This window comes from Tupaia chinensis, unplaced genomic scaffold (assembly GCF_000334495.1).
Source record: "Tupaia chinensis unplaced genomic scaffold, TupChi_1.0 Scaffold144276_1, whole genome shotgun sequence".
NCBI lineage: Eukaryota > Metazoa > Chordata > Mammalia > Scandentia > Tupaiidae > Tupaia > Tupaia belangeri.
This window is the reverse complement of record NW_006204133.1, coordinates 6395660-6411441: the sequence shown is the minus strand read 5'-3', so window position 1 is coordinate 6411441 and position 15782 is coordinate 6395660. Positions and strand designations below refer to the sequence as shown.

Sequence of the window (15782 nt, the reverse complement as noted above, 5' to 3'; positions counted from 1 at the left end):
CCATCCCCCTTGGGGGGTGATTTCTCGCTTTCTGCCTCTCTGTCTCTCTCTGTCTGTCTGGCGAGCGCACACGCCCTATAGTGAAAAAACCCTCAAAAAAAAAAAAAAAAAAAAAAGAAGAAGAAGAGAGAAGAGGAGGTGAAAGAAGCAGCCAGGACAGAATCAAATGCACTTTGAATAACATAACACAGAAGCCTTCATGTCCTTCAATAGCGCAGACCCTCAGGCAGAGCCAGCCCCAGCGGGCTTCACAGGGCTAGTACTACAGGCCTGTCCAAGCCAACTGGTCCACCCATGTAGATGGCACAGTGGAGAAAGCTTGGTCCCAAGGCTTCTGTTTCCCCACTTGACCAAATGAAGGCCTTGATGATAATGTCTATCACTGATGGGTGCTATCACAGTGAAATAAATTGCCACATGAAAAATGACAGAGACAGTGTCACTGTCTCAAGCATTGAGACATTCATGGTCATACATGGTCACTCTCAAAAAAATGCCAGCTACTACAAATAGTCTGTGCTCTGATGACAGACACGAGATTTGGTAAAAAAAAAATCCAAATTATAAGAGGGCACCTGCACTTGCCCAGGAGAGACAGAGAGACAGAGAGAGAGAGAGGGAGAGAGAGAGAGAGAGCACCTCAATGGGGTGTGGTCATGCGGCAATCTTTTCTCCTCCATTTCTCCATCCTGTTGGAATCTGGAATATAGATGCACATACACCTGGTATGTTTTCCAAACCACCGGGGTCAGGGTTCAAATAATGGTTGGCCATGTGGGATCCGGAGTCTCTTAACCACTAGGCTACAGAGCAGGCCCAGGTAAAATGTTTCCCTTGTCCAGTCATTTTCATTTTTATTCACTCACTGTTACTTTCAGTAGCTGTATGCTGGGTATCGACTACACACCTGCATCTGTACTTGGCTGTGGGAACCAAAGCACGATAGTGACCAAGGGCCTGGCATTTGGAGCTAGCAGCCACAGGAAAGTCACATCCACAGAGCCACACTGCGGTGTGAGACAGCCCAGGGCAAGAGGGAAGATGGGCCTAAACTCAGACTAGAGGACTCGAGCATTAGCCAAAGACAGGTGCTCAGAGGGGAGCTTGACAGGTGTGCCCACCGTCCAAAGGGCCTCACTGAGAGCCCGGACTGTAACTTGCAGGGGGCAGAGAATCACGTAAAGGTTTTTAGTTACAGCGTAGGCAATGGGTGGGTTTTCATTTCTTGGTGACTGTGTGGAGTATAAACTAGAGACACGGAGAGAGGCACGAATGAGAGGGGATGAGAAGGTGGGCCCGCCAGCAGTGGAAGGCAACAGATGTGCATACTTGAGAATGTTCAGGGTGAAAGGGAGAAGGGGCAACTGGCCTGGCCTGACTCCCCAAGGTGGGCCCAGAGGGGGCAGGTCCAGCATAGGAGGGCAGACTCAGGTACCACAGAGCCACCTGCAGCACCCCAGGGCTGAGTCTCCAAGAGGGAATCAACAGGCTGTCTCCAGCAGAAATCAAGAGCTTGGATGTGAGGTGAAAGTGAATGATTCTGAACAGCAAGGCCTGGAATGTGCTGCCACTGGGGAGCTCGGACGATGCACTGGGGGGCCATCACTTCCCTAGTCACAGCTGTGGCACAGCCAGTGTGACCCGGAACAGTGCACGGGCATGGCACTTAATGGGATCACAGACTCCTCCAGAGATCTGATAAAACCATAGAGCTGCCCCCTTAAAAACTGCGCCAGGAGGGGCCAGCAGGTGATGTGGAGGTTAAGGGACTGGATCCACATGGCCGACTGCACAGGTTGAGTCCCAGACCTGGTGGCTGGAAACTCATGCCAGGTGCATGTCTGTGTGTGTGTGTACCCAAAGTCCTGAGAGGAGAATGGAGGTGACGGGATTGTGCCATGGCCATCCACTGAGGAGTGATTTCTCACTTTCCCACCCCCTCTTTCTGTCTCTCTCCAGTGAGCAGATGATACCTTATAGCTGAAAAATGAAAAAATTTAAAAAAATAAATGTGCCAACAAACATAAAACATTTTTGTAGACAATGGGAGATACCCCAAACAGCTGAGGGTGGAAGACTTTAGCAGTTTAAAGAAAAAGCTGGCAGGACCCGGGAGTGACCCAGCCCCGATACCTTGGAGAAGGCTTTTACTGGTACAAAATGATCCTGCTTCTCAGAAGGATGTTACCATCTTTAAGGGGCACGTCTACCTGGAGAAAGAAGGTAACATGAGCGAAGCATGAATGAAGAGCCCCCCAAACGCACCCACCCTGCCAGGATCTCCAGAGGTGTCCAAAATGCCCCCAAAATGCCCATAAAACTGAGTAAAAGTCCCAGTCCTTCAAGACAGAGCACTTTCAGATCAGTCACAGGGGTGAGGAACACAAAGAACTTCGGTAAGCCCTGTGCACCTGGCACTTTGCCAGGTGCGAGGAACGTAAATGAGTCTGACCACCTCTGGGGCGGCCCTTCCTCAGTGCATGCGGGAAGCCGTGGCATAACGGCTATGTTGCTGGATTCCCACATGACTGACTGCATGTGGGAAGTTTTCAAGCCTTTCACGGTGCCTGCAAAATTGAGCAGGCCCCTGCTAAGATCAGGCTCGTTCGCTTTCCAAATCTCACTCTTTCTCACACCAACCACAGTCACATACCCATACAGAGCCCTTTAAAATAACTTCGGAGAAGCTGAGCTCTGATCGTCCTGCTGTTATGTCCCACAGGAATCTATTTTCCACATCTAAATAGTTTCCTTAGGCTTTCATTATTTTTCTTTTTTCTTTTTTTTTTTTTTTTTTTTTTTTTTTTTTTTTTTTTTTTTTTTTTTTGTGTGTGTGTGTGTGTGTGTGTGTTTGTTTTTGCTATAGGGAATGTGTACTCACCAGAGAGAAAGAGAGAGAGAGAGAACTCATCCCCCAGGGAGTATGGCCAAACCACAATCCCTTTTCCTCCATTCTCCTCTCAGGATTTTGGGCACATACATACACACGTGCCTAGCGTGAGTTTGAAGCCACTGGATCCAGGACTCAAATTGCAGTCATTCATGTAGGAATCCAGTGACATAACCATTATGCCATCTGCTGGCCCCTAAGCTTTCATTTTTAAAGTTTGTTTATTTCTTCCAAGAGTAAAACTGACAGAGAGAGAAAGACAGGGTCTGATGCCATGATCCGCCCCCAGCGTCAGCTGGCCCCGGGTCACAGGCAGACATGTGCCTGGTGTTCTCAGGGAGGTCTCCAGGTGTGAGATAAGGCGCCTTCTCATGCGGGATTGCCTCTAAGAAACCCGTGTTTTGCCACTGCACCACTCCCTGGCGCTCTCCCTGGACTCTGAAAGCTTGTAAACAGGAGCGTGAAGCTTGAATCGTTTAATCGGCTAGAGGGCAAGTATGCTCACAGAGGGGAGAGGCAGAGATACAGGATAGAGAGAGAGAAGGAAAGTGAGAACGCACACCCATGGGGCGGGGCGGGATCACGGTGCAATCCCTTCTCCACATCTCTTTCTGGAATTTAAAGTACACACACCCAACATGTTTTCTCAAGCTGCCAGACCTGGGACTCGAGTCAACCAGTCGCCATGTGGAGTCCAACCACTTCAACTACCATATCACCAGCTGGCCCAGCAAAAGGCTTTTTCATGCCCATTGATAAAATAGCCAGACTAATTCAAAACTGAGCACTTTGGTTAGACTAAACAACTAAATACCAACCTACTACTCGTTTTAAACTTCTAAGACAGCACTCCACATGATCTGAAGGTACAGAGGCATTACACCTCACTAACACAAATCGTATCCCAGCACAAAACCAAAGAGAAGACTCCCACTTCCTCCTGTTCCCAGTCCTGGATCAGTCTCCTCCAACCCCAAGAAGGGTGACCAGATGGGTGTGATATACAAGGCACTTAATAGAACAGAGCGAGAGAAAAGGACCAGCGAGAGGGAAGAATTTATGTGGGCAGCTTGGGAAACTTCTTGCAGAGAAAGGGACTGCCCCATGAGACCCCTTTACTAACTCACTCACTTCTCCTCTTTCTCTTTCATTCCAGAAACTTCTTAAAAGTCTTCTGACACTCACTGGCCCCGCCTCTCATTCACTGCTGAACTGGACTGCGCCAACTCCTGCTCCATGCTCACTGCTCCTTGGAAATGCCATGTGTAAACCACCGCTCCTCCTAATTCTCCATGCATAGCCCCTCCACTCTCCACCTCTGCAGCCCTCAACCCACCCCACACCCCTCCTTGTTGACCCCTGGGATGAGGGTGCCCCTCTCTCATCCTGCCACCTGCTGGCTTGCACCACTTCTTCCAGTGCTCTTCTCCCTGCCCTGTCTCTAAGCACCATGCCACCCAGCCTCCAGGCTGCCTCTCCAGAGCTTCCTAGGTCTGGAATGCAATTCTTCCAGTCCTAGCCTGCAGCTTCAGAGACTTGTGAACAGATCTGGGCTGATTCTGATCAGAAGCTTCTCCTAGAGCCCTTATAGACACCCCATCCTCCACAGCAGGAGTGAGGAGTCACACAGGGTCTCCGTGGTACAATGCACCTGGGGGGCCTCAGGCTTCTGTCTCTGAGAACCAGGCTCCCCTGGTTGTTGGCCTTCCCTACCTAGACCAGAAGAGGCAGGACAGAGAGGACCCTCCCCTCTCCTGTCCTCCCTGTGAGGAAGGCCCCATCCTACACAGCTAGCATGTGATAAGAGCTCAATAAATATTGATACTTGTAGAAGAAAGGCAGGAGAGAGGGGAGGAAGGAAGGATGGAATCTACCTACCCACCATCCCTGCATTAGTCACGTGAGACCGGGCGTGGAAGCAAGGCTAGGAAAGGATGGGATATGGGCGCCAAGTGTGGGTCGAAGAACAAACACAAGGGGAGCTGTCCTTGGGACCTGGAGGTGGCCAGGATTTACCTAAGAGAAGACAGACTGTGAGCTAAGGACTCAGACAACAGGCTCAAACTCCAAAGGCTGGCGAAAGAGTGGGGTGAGGAGGACTCTGATGAGAGAGGGCTACAGGACTAGGACTGGGGCCTGAAAACCGCTGGTGGCAGAAGGCACACTGAGCACACAGAACCCCCTCTCCCTTCAGAGGTGCCTTAGCAAAGTGCCTGATGACACTTAGAAATGGTTTATAAGGAAGTCCCAAATATACCTTTAGAAAACACTAGCCATGTAAAGTGGATTTATTCCACAGTGCTATTTTTCAGATTGAATTTTCCACATGAAATAAGACACTCAAGAAAGGGAAAAGGATTAATCCCTCGACAAATTAATAAGCCATAAACACATGGCTCCTTTTTCTGCCTTAAGGGCCGCCATGCCCACATCACATACGAACTCTCCTGCGCCAACCAACACCTTCCCGCGGCAGCTGCCAGCCGAAGCTCAGTGTTACACGAGATCCAGATGCCCAGCTTGTGGAGACCATCATCAGGGGCCTTGGGGGACCAGAAGCCAGGGGACAGTCATCCCCACCTCCAGCAGCTTCGTCCACTCACCGCAGTGCTCTGCAGCTTTCTATGACAATCACATGGAAGCCGGAAATTGCGAAGCTTTTTCCATGTGCAGTTCCCTTTGCTGTGGGGTGACTATCACATTGACTCATCCCTTGGTATCCAAAGGAGATTGGTTTCAGAACCCCAACAGACACCAGCCCCCTCAGATGCTCCACATACCCTCCGTCACACCTTACGTCATCTCTCGGTTACCTGTGACACCAACACAATGTAAGTGCTGCTCAGTAGTTGTTACACGAATTCTTTAGGGAATGATGACAAGAAAACTGTTTGTACATGTTGAGTACAGACCCAGTGAATTTATTTGGTAGCATTTTGGATTTGTGGTTAGAATCTGCAGAGGCAACAGAAATGGAAGGCCAACTATGTTTAGAAACACCGGTTTACCACGACATGGCTACACAAGGAACATACCCATGAAAGCTACTTGTTTATTAGAAAGGCATAAAGCAATTTCCTACCAGACCCAGAATGAGAAACTTCAATATGAACTAAATTAGAAATTGAGTAAAAGAAGGAACAATAAACGTATGGGCTCCCAACGAAAGCTCCGCTTGCAGGAAGGATTGACTTTATCCAACAGCACCTTCCTGTCCCTCTGTAAGAAGTTTCAAATGCAGTGCAGACACAGGAAAAGTGACAGCTGATGATAAAGAGCCCAGTACAAGACTAGGGCCCAGGGTGGGGAGAGGAGCATGTGTTCTGTTTGTAGTTACTCTGCATCCTTAAACTCCTTGTTCTTAAGGAGTTTCCCACAATCTCGAGGAATGAGTTCCTTTCTTACTCCTGAGGAATTGCCCTACATTGTGAACCTTACCTTCTAGGGTAGAATCAAGCACAGGTGAGGGGGAACACGTCAGATGCACCCAGACAAGGTTGGAGCATCCTGTGGGTCCAGTCCAGGGGACAGTGACAGCAGAGGTTCCCAGGGCTGGGAGAAGCCTGTCCTGCAGCCAGCATTCAGTGTCTGAGCACAGGTTGCACTGTGCCCACTCTGGGACGTGCATGGAGCAGTCCCACCACATGCCTGTGTGGTCTCCAGGTATGTCAACCTCCCAGTCTCTCTGTTCAGCCTTCTGCCAGCTCCCTACCATACTGTGAGGGGCCTGAGCATGCACATAGGTGGACACTTAGCGCACAGTCCCGCTCATCCTCCTCCACACAGGCTGGCACTCCACAAGCGAGGTAGGCACACTGGCAGTGGTTCCCGGGGGATGGCCCAGAAGGCCTGGATAGGCTCCTGGGGATGAGCTATTTAGGGAGGAAATTCCGGGGTCCTAGGTTCCCGAGACATCATTAAGAAAAGGTGTACTTGGATAAGCTCAATAGCACACAGTACCATGCTGCTCAGAGACACTGGATCCATCTGGAAAAGAGCAGGTTTAGTTCCCTGGTTGATCCATGCACACTGGGCATGCGCACCATGAGCCTGGCTGGCTTGGAAGGCCGGGGGTTGAGGAGAAATCCCAGCATGAGACCCTTTCTCTCTCTCTCTCTCTGTCTCTCACTCTTAAGAGAGAAATAAACACAAAGGTGTGCTGGTGGGCACGGGTTAAATATGCACATGCTCTTGGTCCCTCAGACTCCGGCTGGCTTGGAAGGCCGGGGGTTGAGGAGAAATCCCAGCATGAGACCCTTTCTCTCTCTCTCTCTCTGTCTCTCACTCTTAAGAGAGAAATAAACACAAAGGTGTGCTGGTGGGCACGGGTTCCAAATGGGCACATGCTCTTGGTCCCTCAGACTCCTCACCATGGCCCAGGATGGGGTTTGCTGCACTGCAGAGCGGAGCCCTCCAATCATAGCACTGGGTCTAAGGGACATTCTGCAGTAGCCAAACCTCTGCAGAAACTCAAGAAAAGCTACTAGACAGAAATAGGTAACTCCTCTTTCTTCTAGGGACCTGAGTAGCCAAGCCTCAAGTTTGAAATGTCCAAGGAAATTTTAACCATCTTTTCCACATTCCCACCTCAGGCCAACACATTTGCCTACCTCCCCATAAAGTGCATCGTAAATATATGAGCATCATAAATATGCAGCATCATTTAATCCAACTTCTCACCCCAAACATTGATCAACATGTGTATGAGGAGATTTGATATAATGGAGAAGCAGTCAGAGAATTAGGCCCCAACTAATGTGGCCATAAGTGACAAGTGACAGTAAATGAGTCCCTGGAAAGACCAAAGGCCAAAGTAGGTTCTTTCCATTTTTTTCTTTTCTTCTCCTTCTCCTCCTCCTCCTCCTCCTTATTCTTCCATTTACTTATTTATTCCAAGAAAGAGAAAGAGAGAGAGCCCCAGGGAGGGTCCCCATGCCATGCTCCACCCCCAGCTTCAGTCAGCTCCATATCATGGGCACACAAATGCCCACTATGTTCGGGAAGGTCTCCAGTCACAACCCCAAAACCTTCCCATGTGCGTCTACCTCCCAGAGCATGGCACCACCACCACGACACCGTCTGATCCTCAAAGCAGGTTCTTCAGCTCATGCTACGTCACAGCCTTTATGATCTATCAGAAATCAGTGGACATGTGTAGGAGAAGTGGATTATGGGATTGAGATGAGATGAGTCCCTTATTATGATGCTCTCCTATTATCCCTTTGTTACAAGGATTAAGAAAGAGATGAAACAGTCCTGAGTGATAAGACTAACCATCTCTGTTTGGAAGAAAAGAAAAAAAAAAAAAAAGCTGACTTATGAAGTTACATAACTCCATGCTATGGAAAATATTTTAGAATTCTATATTTATACAAGTGCTTGCTTCTTAACCAGAATGTGTGAATTCCCAAGAAGATACTGTAGACAGGGGAACCCAGAGTCTATCTTACTCGGATATTACTGGTTTATCGTAATTTTTATAATCGTGAAACCATGGCTGTGTTATGAAGAAGAAAGACACATCTCCAGATCTGCCTCAGATGGAAATAGGAGGCATCGAAGTATCCCTTTAGGCGGGCTGCTTTGGAGCATGGTCTGAGAGGCACTGTCCTAATGAAAAGCCTACAGTCATATCCACGCAATCCCATCATGAGAAATAGAAGCATTAGTGCCCCGGGAGCTCACGCCCACAGGGTGGTACGGATAGAACAATCTAACCCTCACACTGCGGAGTTCCTCCAGAATGGTCCTTACTGAACCAGGAAAAGAGAAGTGGAAATGATCGCAGAGGAGTTGAGGCCACTGTGGTGTGCTCTGAAGGTGACACGACAGTTTCCATTCTGTAGAGATGAGTGACACACAGGCATCCTAAAATCCCAGTTGTGCATTCAGTGTGGTTACCGCTCATTTCCTGCTCACCCCCGAGAAACAATACCACCAACCCATGAGCAAACAAAACCAGTCCCATGTCATGGGACAACGGAAACTCATTCTCATCATGCCAGAAAGTCCAAGAAACACAGCCTGGCAGTCACCTTAACAGCAGATGAATCCAAACACTTAGCTCATAGCAGATTGATCTAGTTTATTTACTCATACAAATGGGGTAAGAGGAGGTTTTCTTCATTTTTATTTTTTATCATCAAAGATGTACAAGGATATGAAGATGAAGTGAAAAATTGCCAAAAATATTTCAGGTATTATGAAATCTAAATTATTCAGCTGTTCTAAGACACAAAGCCACAAGATTGGTGGTTTTAATTAAGGCATGTGGATTTTAAGGGCAAGGGGAAAGTGAGACCCAGAGAGACAATGACCACTGTCACAATGGGGCCACAAACAGGAATGGGCTATACTCAATCCTCTAGACTGATAAGACTTCTTATCAGTCTGCAAGTCGGACTTTCCCTCTTCTCTCCTACTGCCCCCTAGGGCTCTTGAACCACAGAAACCAGAACCCAGAGATGAAATGGCCTCTCCTCCCATCCCTTGGCCACTCTTCTTTCTTGACTTCCCCAGATTCTTGTATTGCTCCAACATACCTGCTTCCTGGCACCTACCATGCCTTACGCTGAGGCCACTGTGGTGCAGGATGCGTCAGAAAGTTGAACTTCAGAGCAAGAACATCCCTGTGCATTGCCTTCTAGTCAAGCAAAAATGGGTCTATTTTTTGTTACTCAAAGGATCTACAAACTGAGTCTCAGAAGACTAGGCATTCTTGGGACCAGCAGTTGGAATAATGGCTATGTCGCTGGACTCCCATGTAGTCGACCATGGCTCAAGTCCCAGACATGATGGCTTAAACTCATGCCGGGTGCGTGTGTGTGCATGCCCAAGATCCTGAGGGGAGAAAGGATTGCAGCGTGGCCATTCCCCCTGGGGGGTGATTTCTCACTCTGTCTCTCTGTCTCTCTGGTGAGAGTACGTGCTCTACAGCAAAAACTTCTCTAAAAAAAAAATAGAAAAAAATTAAAAAGAAGACTAGGCATTCTCTACAAGAATTTTTATGTTGTTTTGACTTACTCTTTTTAAAAAATGAGATAAAATACATAGTAATGCTGGCTGCTAAGATACTCTGAAAGGCTGGGACCATGTGGGAGGCTCTGGTTTGATATTTCTGTCCAACCTAAAGGCCAGAGATAGTGGCGTGAGCTATGGCTCTGGTGATCCCAGGATTGGGGAGGTTGAAGCAGAGGATTGTAAGCTCAAGGATGGCCTGGGCAGCAGAATTAGACTCTGTCTAAAAATGTGCTGGGTGTGGTGGCACATGTCTGTGATCCCTGCTGGGAGGCTGAGGCAGAAAGATCACAACAGGGTGACATTGAGTCTAAAAATAATTTTTAAAAAATTTTAAATATGTACACTGGGAAACACACAAATCTTAAGTGTGCGATGAACTGTGGCAGCTATACACACCAAGAATGCTCAATAAGGATACAGAGCATTCTGTTACCACCCCCTCCAAAGTTCCCTTATGCCCCTTAGTAGTCGCCCCGTGCACAAACACCCCGCTGTTGTGATTTGCACCGCCACCCCGATGACCCTCTGCTATGGATTCTTAACCTACAATATACTAGGCTACCTTCCACCCTACCTACCATGGTCCTGCTATTCCAGGTCCCATGTCCCCATGAGCGTTTTAATCACTCACCACCAGTGAGGGGGAGAAAGCTGTGTTTCTCAATGGAGTCCATACACCCCCTGCAGAAGCACTTTGGAAAGCACAGGGAAGGGGACAATGGGTGGCACGCATTTAGACATGGAGGCCATGGGTGCTAGCCATCTGGAACAACACAAGGCACTCCCACTCCATCAAGACTTGTTCCTTGTCTCCCATCACTTCTAGGTGTCCCTTAGACATTCATGCCAGTAGAAAACCCATTTTGTGTTCGGAACCTAGCCCTTAATGCCATTCCATATTTATGTACAGTACATACTGGTAGCACAAGTTCCCTACATGCTGAATGGAATGGAACTATGTGACAATTAAGAGAAGACGGGCCTTGACTACCATTTAGACCTTGACCAAGACTGGACTAATAAAAAGTATATTCACGCTGGGAAAATTCACTTTATATACTGTAAAGATATACAGTGATTGATAGTAAAAAATAGATAAACAAAATAAGATATAAGAAAAGAAAAGAAAAAAGAGCCGCTCATGCTTTGTGAAGTGAAGATGGCCGCCGCGACTCCTCTGGTGAAGGCAGCATTTGGAGCCATCTGCACTATCTCGCAGTCTTCGGTGGCCTCACCAGGTTCTAGTTTGGCTCAACCCAACATCTACATACTGAAATACATGGATTTAATACAGATTTCACATATTTTTTCTTTACATCTAGGTATTATATTGATTTTTTTTTTTAAATAATATTGCGTGGGTCAGCAGTATGTGTGGTGGTCAAGGTGAATGGATTTCCATATGACCAACTGCAGTTGGAGTCCCAGACCCAGTGGCTAGAAAAATCAAGCTGGTGTGTGTATGTGTGCCCAAAGTCCCCAGAGAAGACTGGAGGAGAAGGGATTGAGGCATGGCCATCCCCCTGAGGGGTGACTTCTCATTTTCCCTCTCTACCTCTCTCCTCTCTGGCAAGCTCAAGTGCCCTATGGCAGAAACCTGAAAAAAAATTAGATTGTGTAAGTTTTATTTATATAATCTCAGAATTGCCAAAGTGGTGTTTTAACCTATTTGCATTAAGAGAGCAGTGTTAGGTTTTCAATGAGGTGAAGATGCACTCATCGGAAGTGACACCATCTAACTTTTCATTACTCTTGTGCTAGCATCATTAGCTGTATTTTCAGGAGTCTCTAAGTTCTCAAGTTAGGAAACCAGGTGTGTATAGACCAGGACAGCTAGACCCTTCCTGTTAGCATTCAGCAGAACTATGGTTACCAAACTGCTCTTGAGGTGCAGGTCATTTTAAGAGGCAGCCTAAAACTTACTCTCCCCACCTTTTAAATGGAATCCTTTTGGAGAATTTCCTATTTATCTTCGTAGCAAAAATGCTTTCTTTTCTCCTGAGTACTTTTCTTTCTTCTTAAAGATATTGGTAGCTACTCCAGCCAAGGTTCCTCTCTCCCACCACCTCCAAGAAGGTTTACATGAATCACCAGTCTTGGCTACACGCTAGAATCACCTGGGGGAGAGGGGGGCTTTTAAAATACCAGTGCATGGCAGATCTCCAGAGATGCTAGTTTGTTTGCTCTGCATCTAGTCATTTCTGAGAGTGCCCCAGGCAAAGCTACAGTGCAGGCAGGGCTGGGACGTCAGGCTTACCTCTGCATTTGCAGACAGAGCTCGGCAACCTTACAGCATCTAGGTCACGGAGGTTCACATTTTACACAGTTCTAGCTTCATTTCAGGTGCCACTTCATCTCTACTCTTGTTTTCCCTCCATTCCGGTTTTTTTTTCTTTTATTTATTTTTTTACATTCGATCATTGTGAATCATTACAACATACCAAAAGAATTTTCCCGTCATGAATACCCTGCCTACCAGTGCAGTCAGACAATACCATATATGTTGTGATCGACAGATTTCTTTCCATTTTTGAATTCCTTATCATTTATGGTATCTTGTAAATATTTCCTGGAGCAGGCAGACATGAAGAAAGTGTCTCATCACTCTGCCACATGAGCACCTGTGGAAGAGCAAGAGGAGGACGCTTTCTAGAATCCAGAGGTATGTAGGCAAGTGGGGGCCTACAGAAACCCATTCCTTTCGACACCTGCTGAGACTGCTCGATGCCTGGAAACCTCCCCATACTCTCAGGTGCCCGGCGTGGCCAGGAAGCTGTGGTAGCATTACTTAAGGTCATGGCAGGCAACCAGAGGAGACTAAAGCTGCAGACGGTGCAGACTCTCATCCTGTACCTCCGACCCACTTGACAACCTTGAGGAGAGGAAAATGCAAACCAAGCAACTAGTCATAACAACAGATGGGTAGCATGATGGTGCTGGCCATGGCCAGTGAGTCACCAGTGCCCCTGACAACATCTCCCCTTTAAAGCGCCAAGTCCGTAGGAGAGCATTAGAACATGAGGATCTCGGAACTTCCCCACCCTATGCACTGTAATTCCCCTAACAGGCTTTGGGGTTCCATACGAATGTCCAGCTTTGCCCCTTTGATTAATGAGATGCTTCCTCTATGACATCTGTGTTTATGATTGGACTCTCACCTCCCTTGGAGGCATCCCAGCCACCCGCTTTCCCCTGCCCTGTCCATATGCACAACCAAGCTAGAGTGTGATCTCAGCACATCTGCTACCCTTCAGAGACCTACAGAGCTGCATCTGTGACCATCTTCTCCACTGGAGGTGCTGAGGGCTACCTTCTGGACAGCCAGGGTGCCCACGCCCTGTGCAAAGAGGCAGATTTCAAGGAACCATCTTATGAAGAAAGCTGCTGATGTCCAATGATTCACCAAGAGGACTCACATCCACAAGAGGACATGGCCTTTCACCTGTTTTATCCACTGTTCTAACCCTGGCACTTGAAGCAGTACCTGCAGACATTCAATAAACGTTTGTTGACTAAATGAGAGAATCTAATACAAAGTAATATTTCACCAACTGTGAAACATTTACTCAAAAGATGTTACATGTTTCAGAATCATAAAGGCATCTTGGTAGGTAGGGGTCAGCAGGTGGTGTGATGGTTAAGGCACTGGACTCCCACGTGGTTAACTGCGGTTTGAGTCCCAAATCTGGTGGCTTGAAAATCATGCTAGGTGCATGTGCACAAGTGCCCAAAATCCCAAGAAGAGAAAGGAGAAGAAGGAATTGTAGCATGCCATGTCCTCTGGGGGGTGATTTCTCACTTTCCCTCTCTCTGTCTCTCTCCAGCAAGCATATGTGCACTCACTCCCCCACCAAAAAAAAAAAAAAAAAAAAACACGAAGAAAGAAGAAAATCTTGATGTTACATTACGACATAGAGGGCGGAGCCTACTAGAAATGGGCAGTTTATGAGAATTCAGATCAAACGTCCTTTCTCGAACTGAACCAAGAGAGAACAAGAACAGACGATGAGTCACATACAGCAGAAGACAGCCAGCCAATAATAAATCGGGGCTCCCCCACCCTGACCCCTTTCAGATCCCATCCTGAAGCATTTTGGTCTAGCACAAAAATTAATGTAGGATATGAAATACCACACTGGATATTAAACAGGAAATTAGAAGGGATCAGAGAGGAAAAGATACCTATAGCTGCTTAGTAAACTGGGTGGGAGAAAGAACAGCAAACAGGCCCAGGACCAACTCTGGCCTTCCTTGGCTCATCAAGACCGTCGTCCCCCACGGCTGCAGATTCCACATGCGTGAATTCAACCAACCACAGATAGGAAACAAGGGGAAAAAAACAGTACAGGGCTGGCTGGGATGGTGGCTACGGCAGTTGGATTCCACATGGCCAACCGTGCAGTTCAAGTCCTGGACCTGGTGGCTTGAAAAGCAAACCAGGCATATGTGCCCCCAATCTCAAAAGGATATAGAGACGAGATTGTGGCATGACCATCCCCTGCAAAGGAGGTGCTTTCTCACCTTCCCTCTCCGTCTCTCCATTGAACTTACACACCCTCTAGCAATATATATATATATGTATATATGATTTTTAATATACATATGTAAACCATACAGTAAGACAAGTGCTTCCTGGCATGTACATTGTATTAGGTACCATAAGTAATCTAGAGATAACGGAAAGTATAGGAGAGGACAATGTAGATTTTTGCAAATACTGTGCTGTTCTGTATAAGAGACTTGAGCAGATAACCTCCCAGAGCCCTGGGACCCATCCTCAGTGGACACAGAGACAGCACTAGTCACTGAGTTCCCTCTTGTCCATTTTCCTCCTGGAGGCTGGGCCCTAAAAGCCCAGACGGCCAGGTGTCACATTACAACATGGATGGATCTTGGCTGGCCTTTTCTCCATGGCATCTGTGGCCCAAGTTCATGGTCCCCCTTGGCAGAGTTCTGGGGTGTAGCCCTAAAACCGTAGGAACATGCTTATCTGATGACAGTCACCCCTTGCCCCCAGGAAACACAGGGGAGAGCTGCCCCAGGAGGAATGCCTGTCTGCACACCCACAGCGAGAGGACTGCTGGGAGCATCGTGAGATAAGGTAGATGACAGGAGGGTCTGGAGTTCAGGGCCTTCCATTCCCTGGGCGCCAGGCCCCTAACAAGCTTCTGCTGGGCTGTGAAGCCAGCGTGGTAGCAGCGACGCGTTCACAGGACTGCCGCGGTGAAGGAGGAGCAGTGAAGCGCTGTGAAGGGCCGGTGCCTGCTGTGTAAACCAGGAGCACGCGGTGTGGACCTGGTTGTTGCTCCTCTGCCCTCATCATCCTCTATCTGGAGGGGCCACAAGCTACCTCTCAGGGCCTGGGGGACATCATCCTTTACCTCTCAGAGACTGTCTTCTGAGCCAAAAGCCTAAGAGGGACACTCCTGAACCAGTTAGACTGGGCCGGATTAAACCTGGGAGCGGTTTACACAGGCAGGCGCGCAACTATCCAGAACAGCCCTCCAGAAAGATCGACAATTCCCCAAAAGGATTCAGGCCAGCTGAATGATCACCAATTTCCCCAAGAGGATTCAAATAAACCTGCTTTACACAGCAAACACACACACACACACACACACACACACACACGCACACACACGCCATCTCCTTAAAGACGAACTCTGCCACGCGCTGCGGACAGCCCACGAAGGTGTCAAGACCACTGGTGTCCCGACCTCCACCCACCCCGGGGCACTCCAGCTTCCTCCTACCTGGGCAGGCCTGGTAGGGTGTGTGGGGACGGCGGCCCCCGGGGGAACCCGGCCCAGCCAGAAGGAGCGAGAGCCCGGGGAGCCGAGCTGGAGGTGCCCGGGGCGCGGGCGCCGTCCAA

General features: G+C 48.2%; 1 protein-coding gene across 10 annotated transcripts in view; it reads right to left on the bottom strand.

Annotated features, from left to right (window-relative positions):
* Nucleotides 1–15782, bottom strand: part of IL1R1 (interleukin 1 receptor type 1) — a 91572-nt gene that overhangs the window by 38080 nt on the left and 37710 nt on the right. For 4 of the 10 annotated variants that reach the window (XM_027767515.1, XM_027767508.1, XM_027767506.1 and 1 more), the window contains one exon: nt 2134–2210. The exons of 2 other annotated variants lie outside the window; for them this stretch is intronic. The gene's annotated coding sequence lies outside the window, so the exon portion shown is untranslated. Of the gene's footprint in view, nt 1–2133; nt 2211–7145; nt 7156–15663; nt 15774–15782 lie in introns of those variants that run through there. 4 more of the 10 variants (XM_027767510.1, XM_027767511.1, XM_027767509.1 and 1 more) reach the window with 4 other exon arrangements.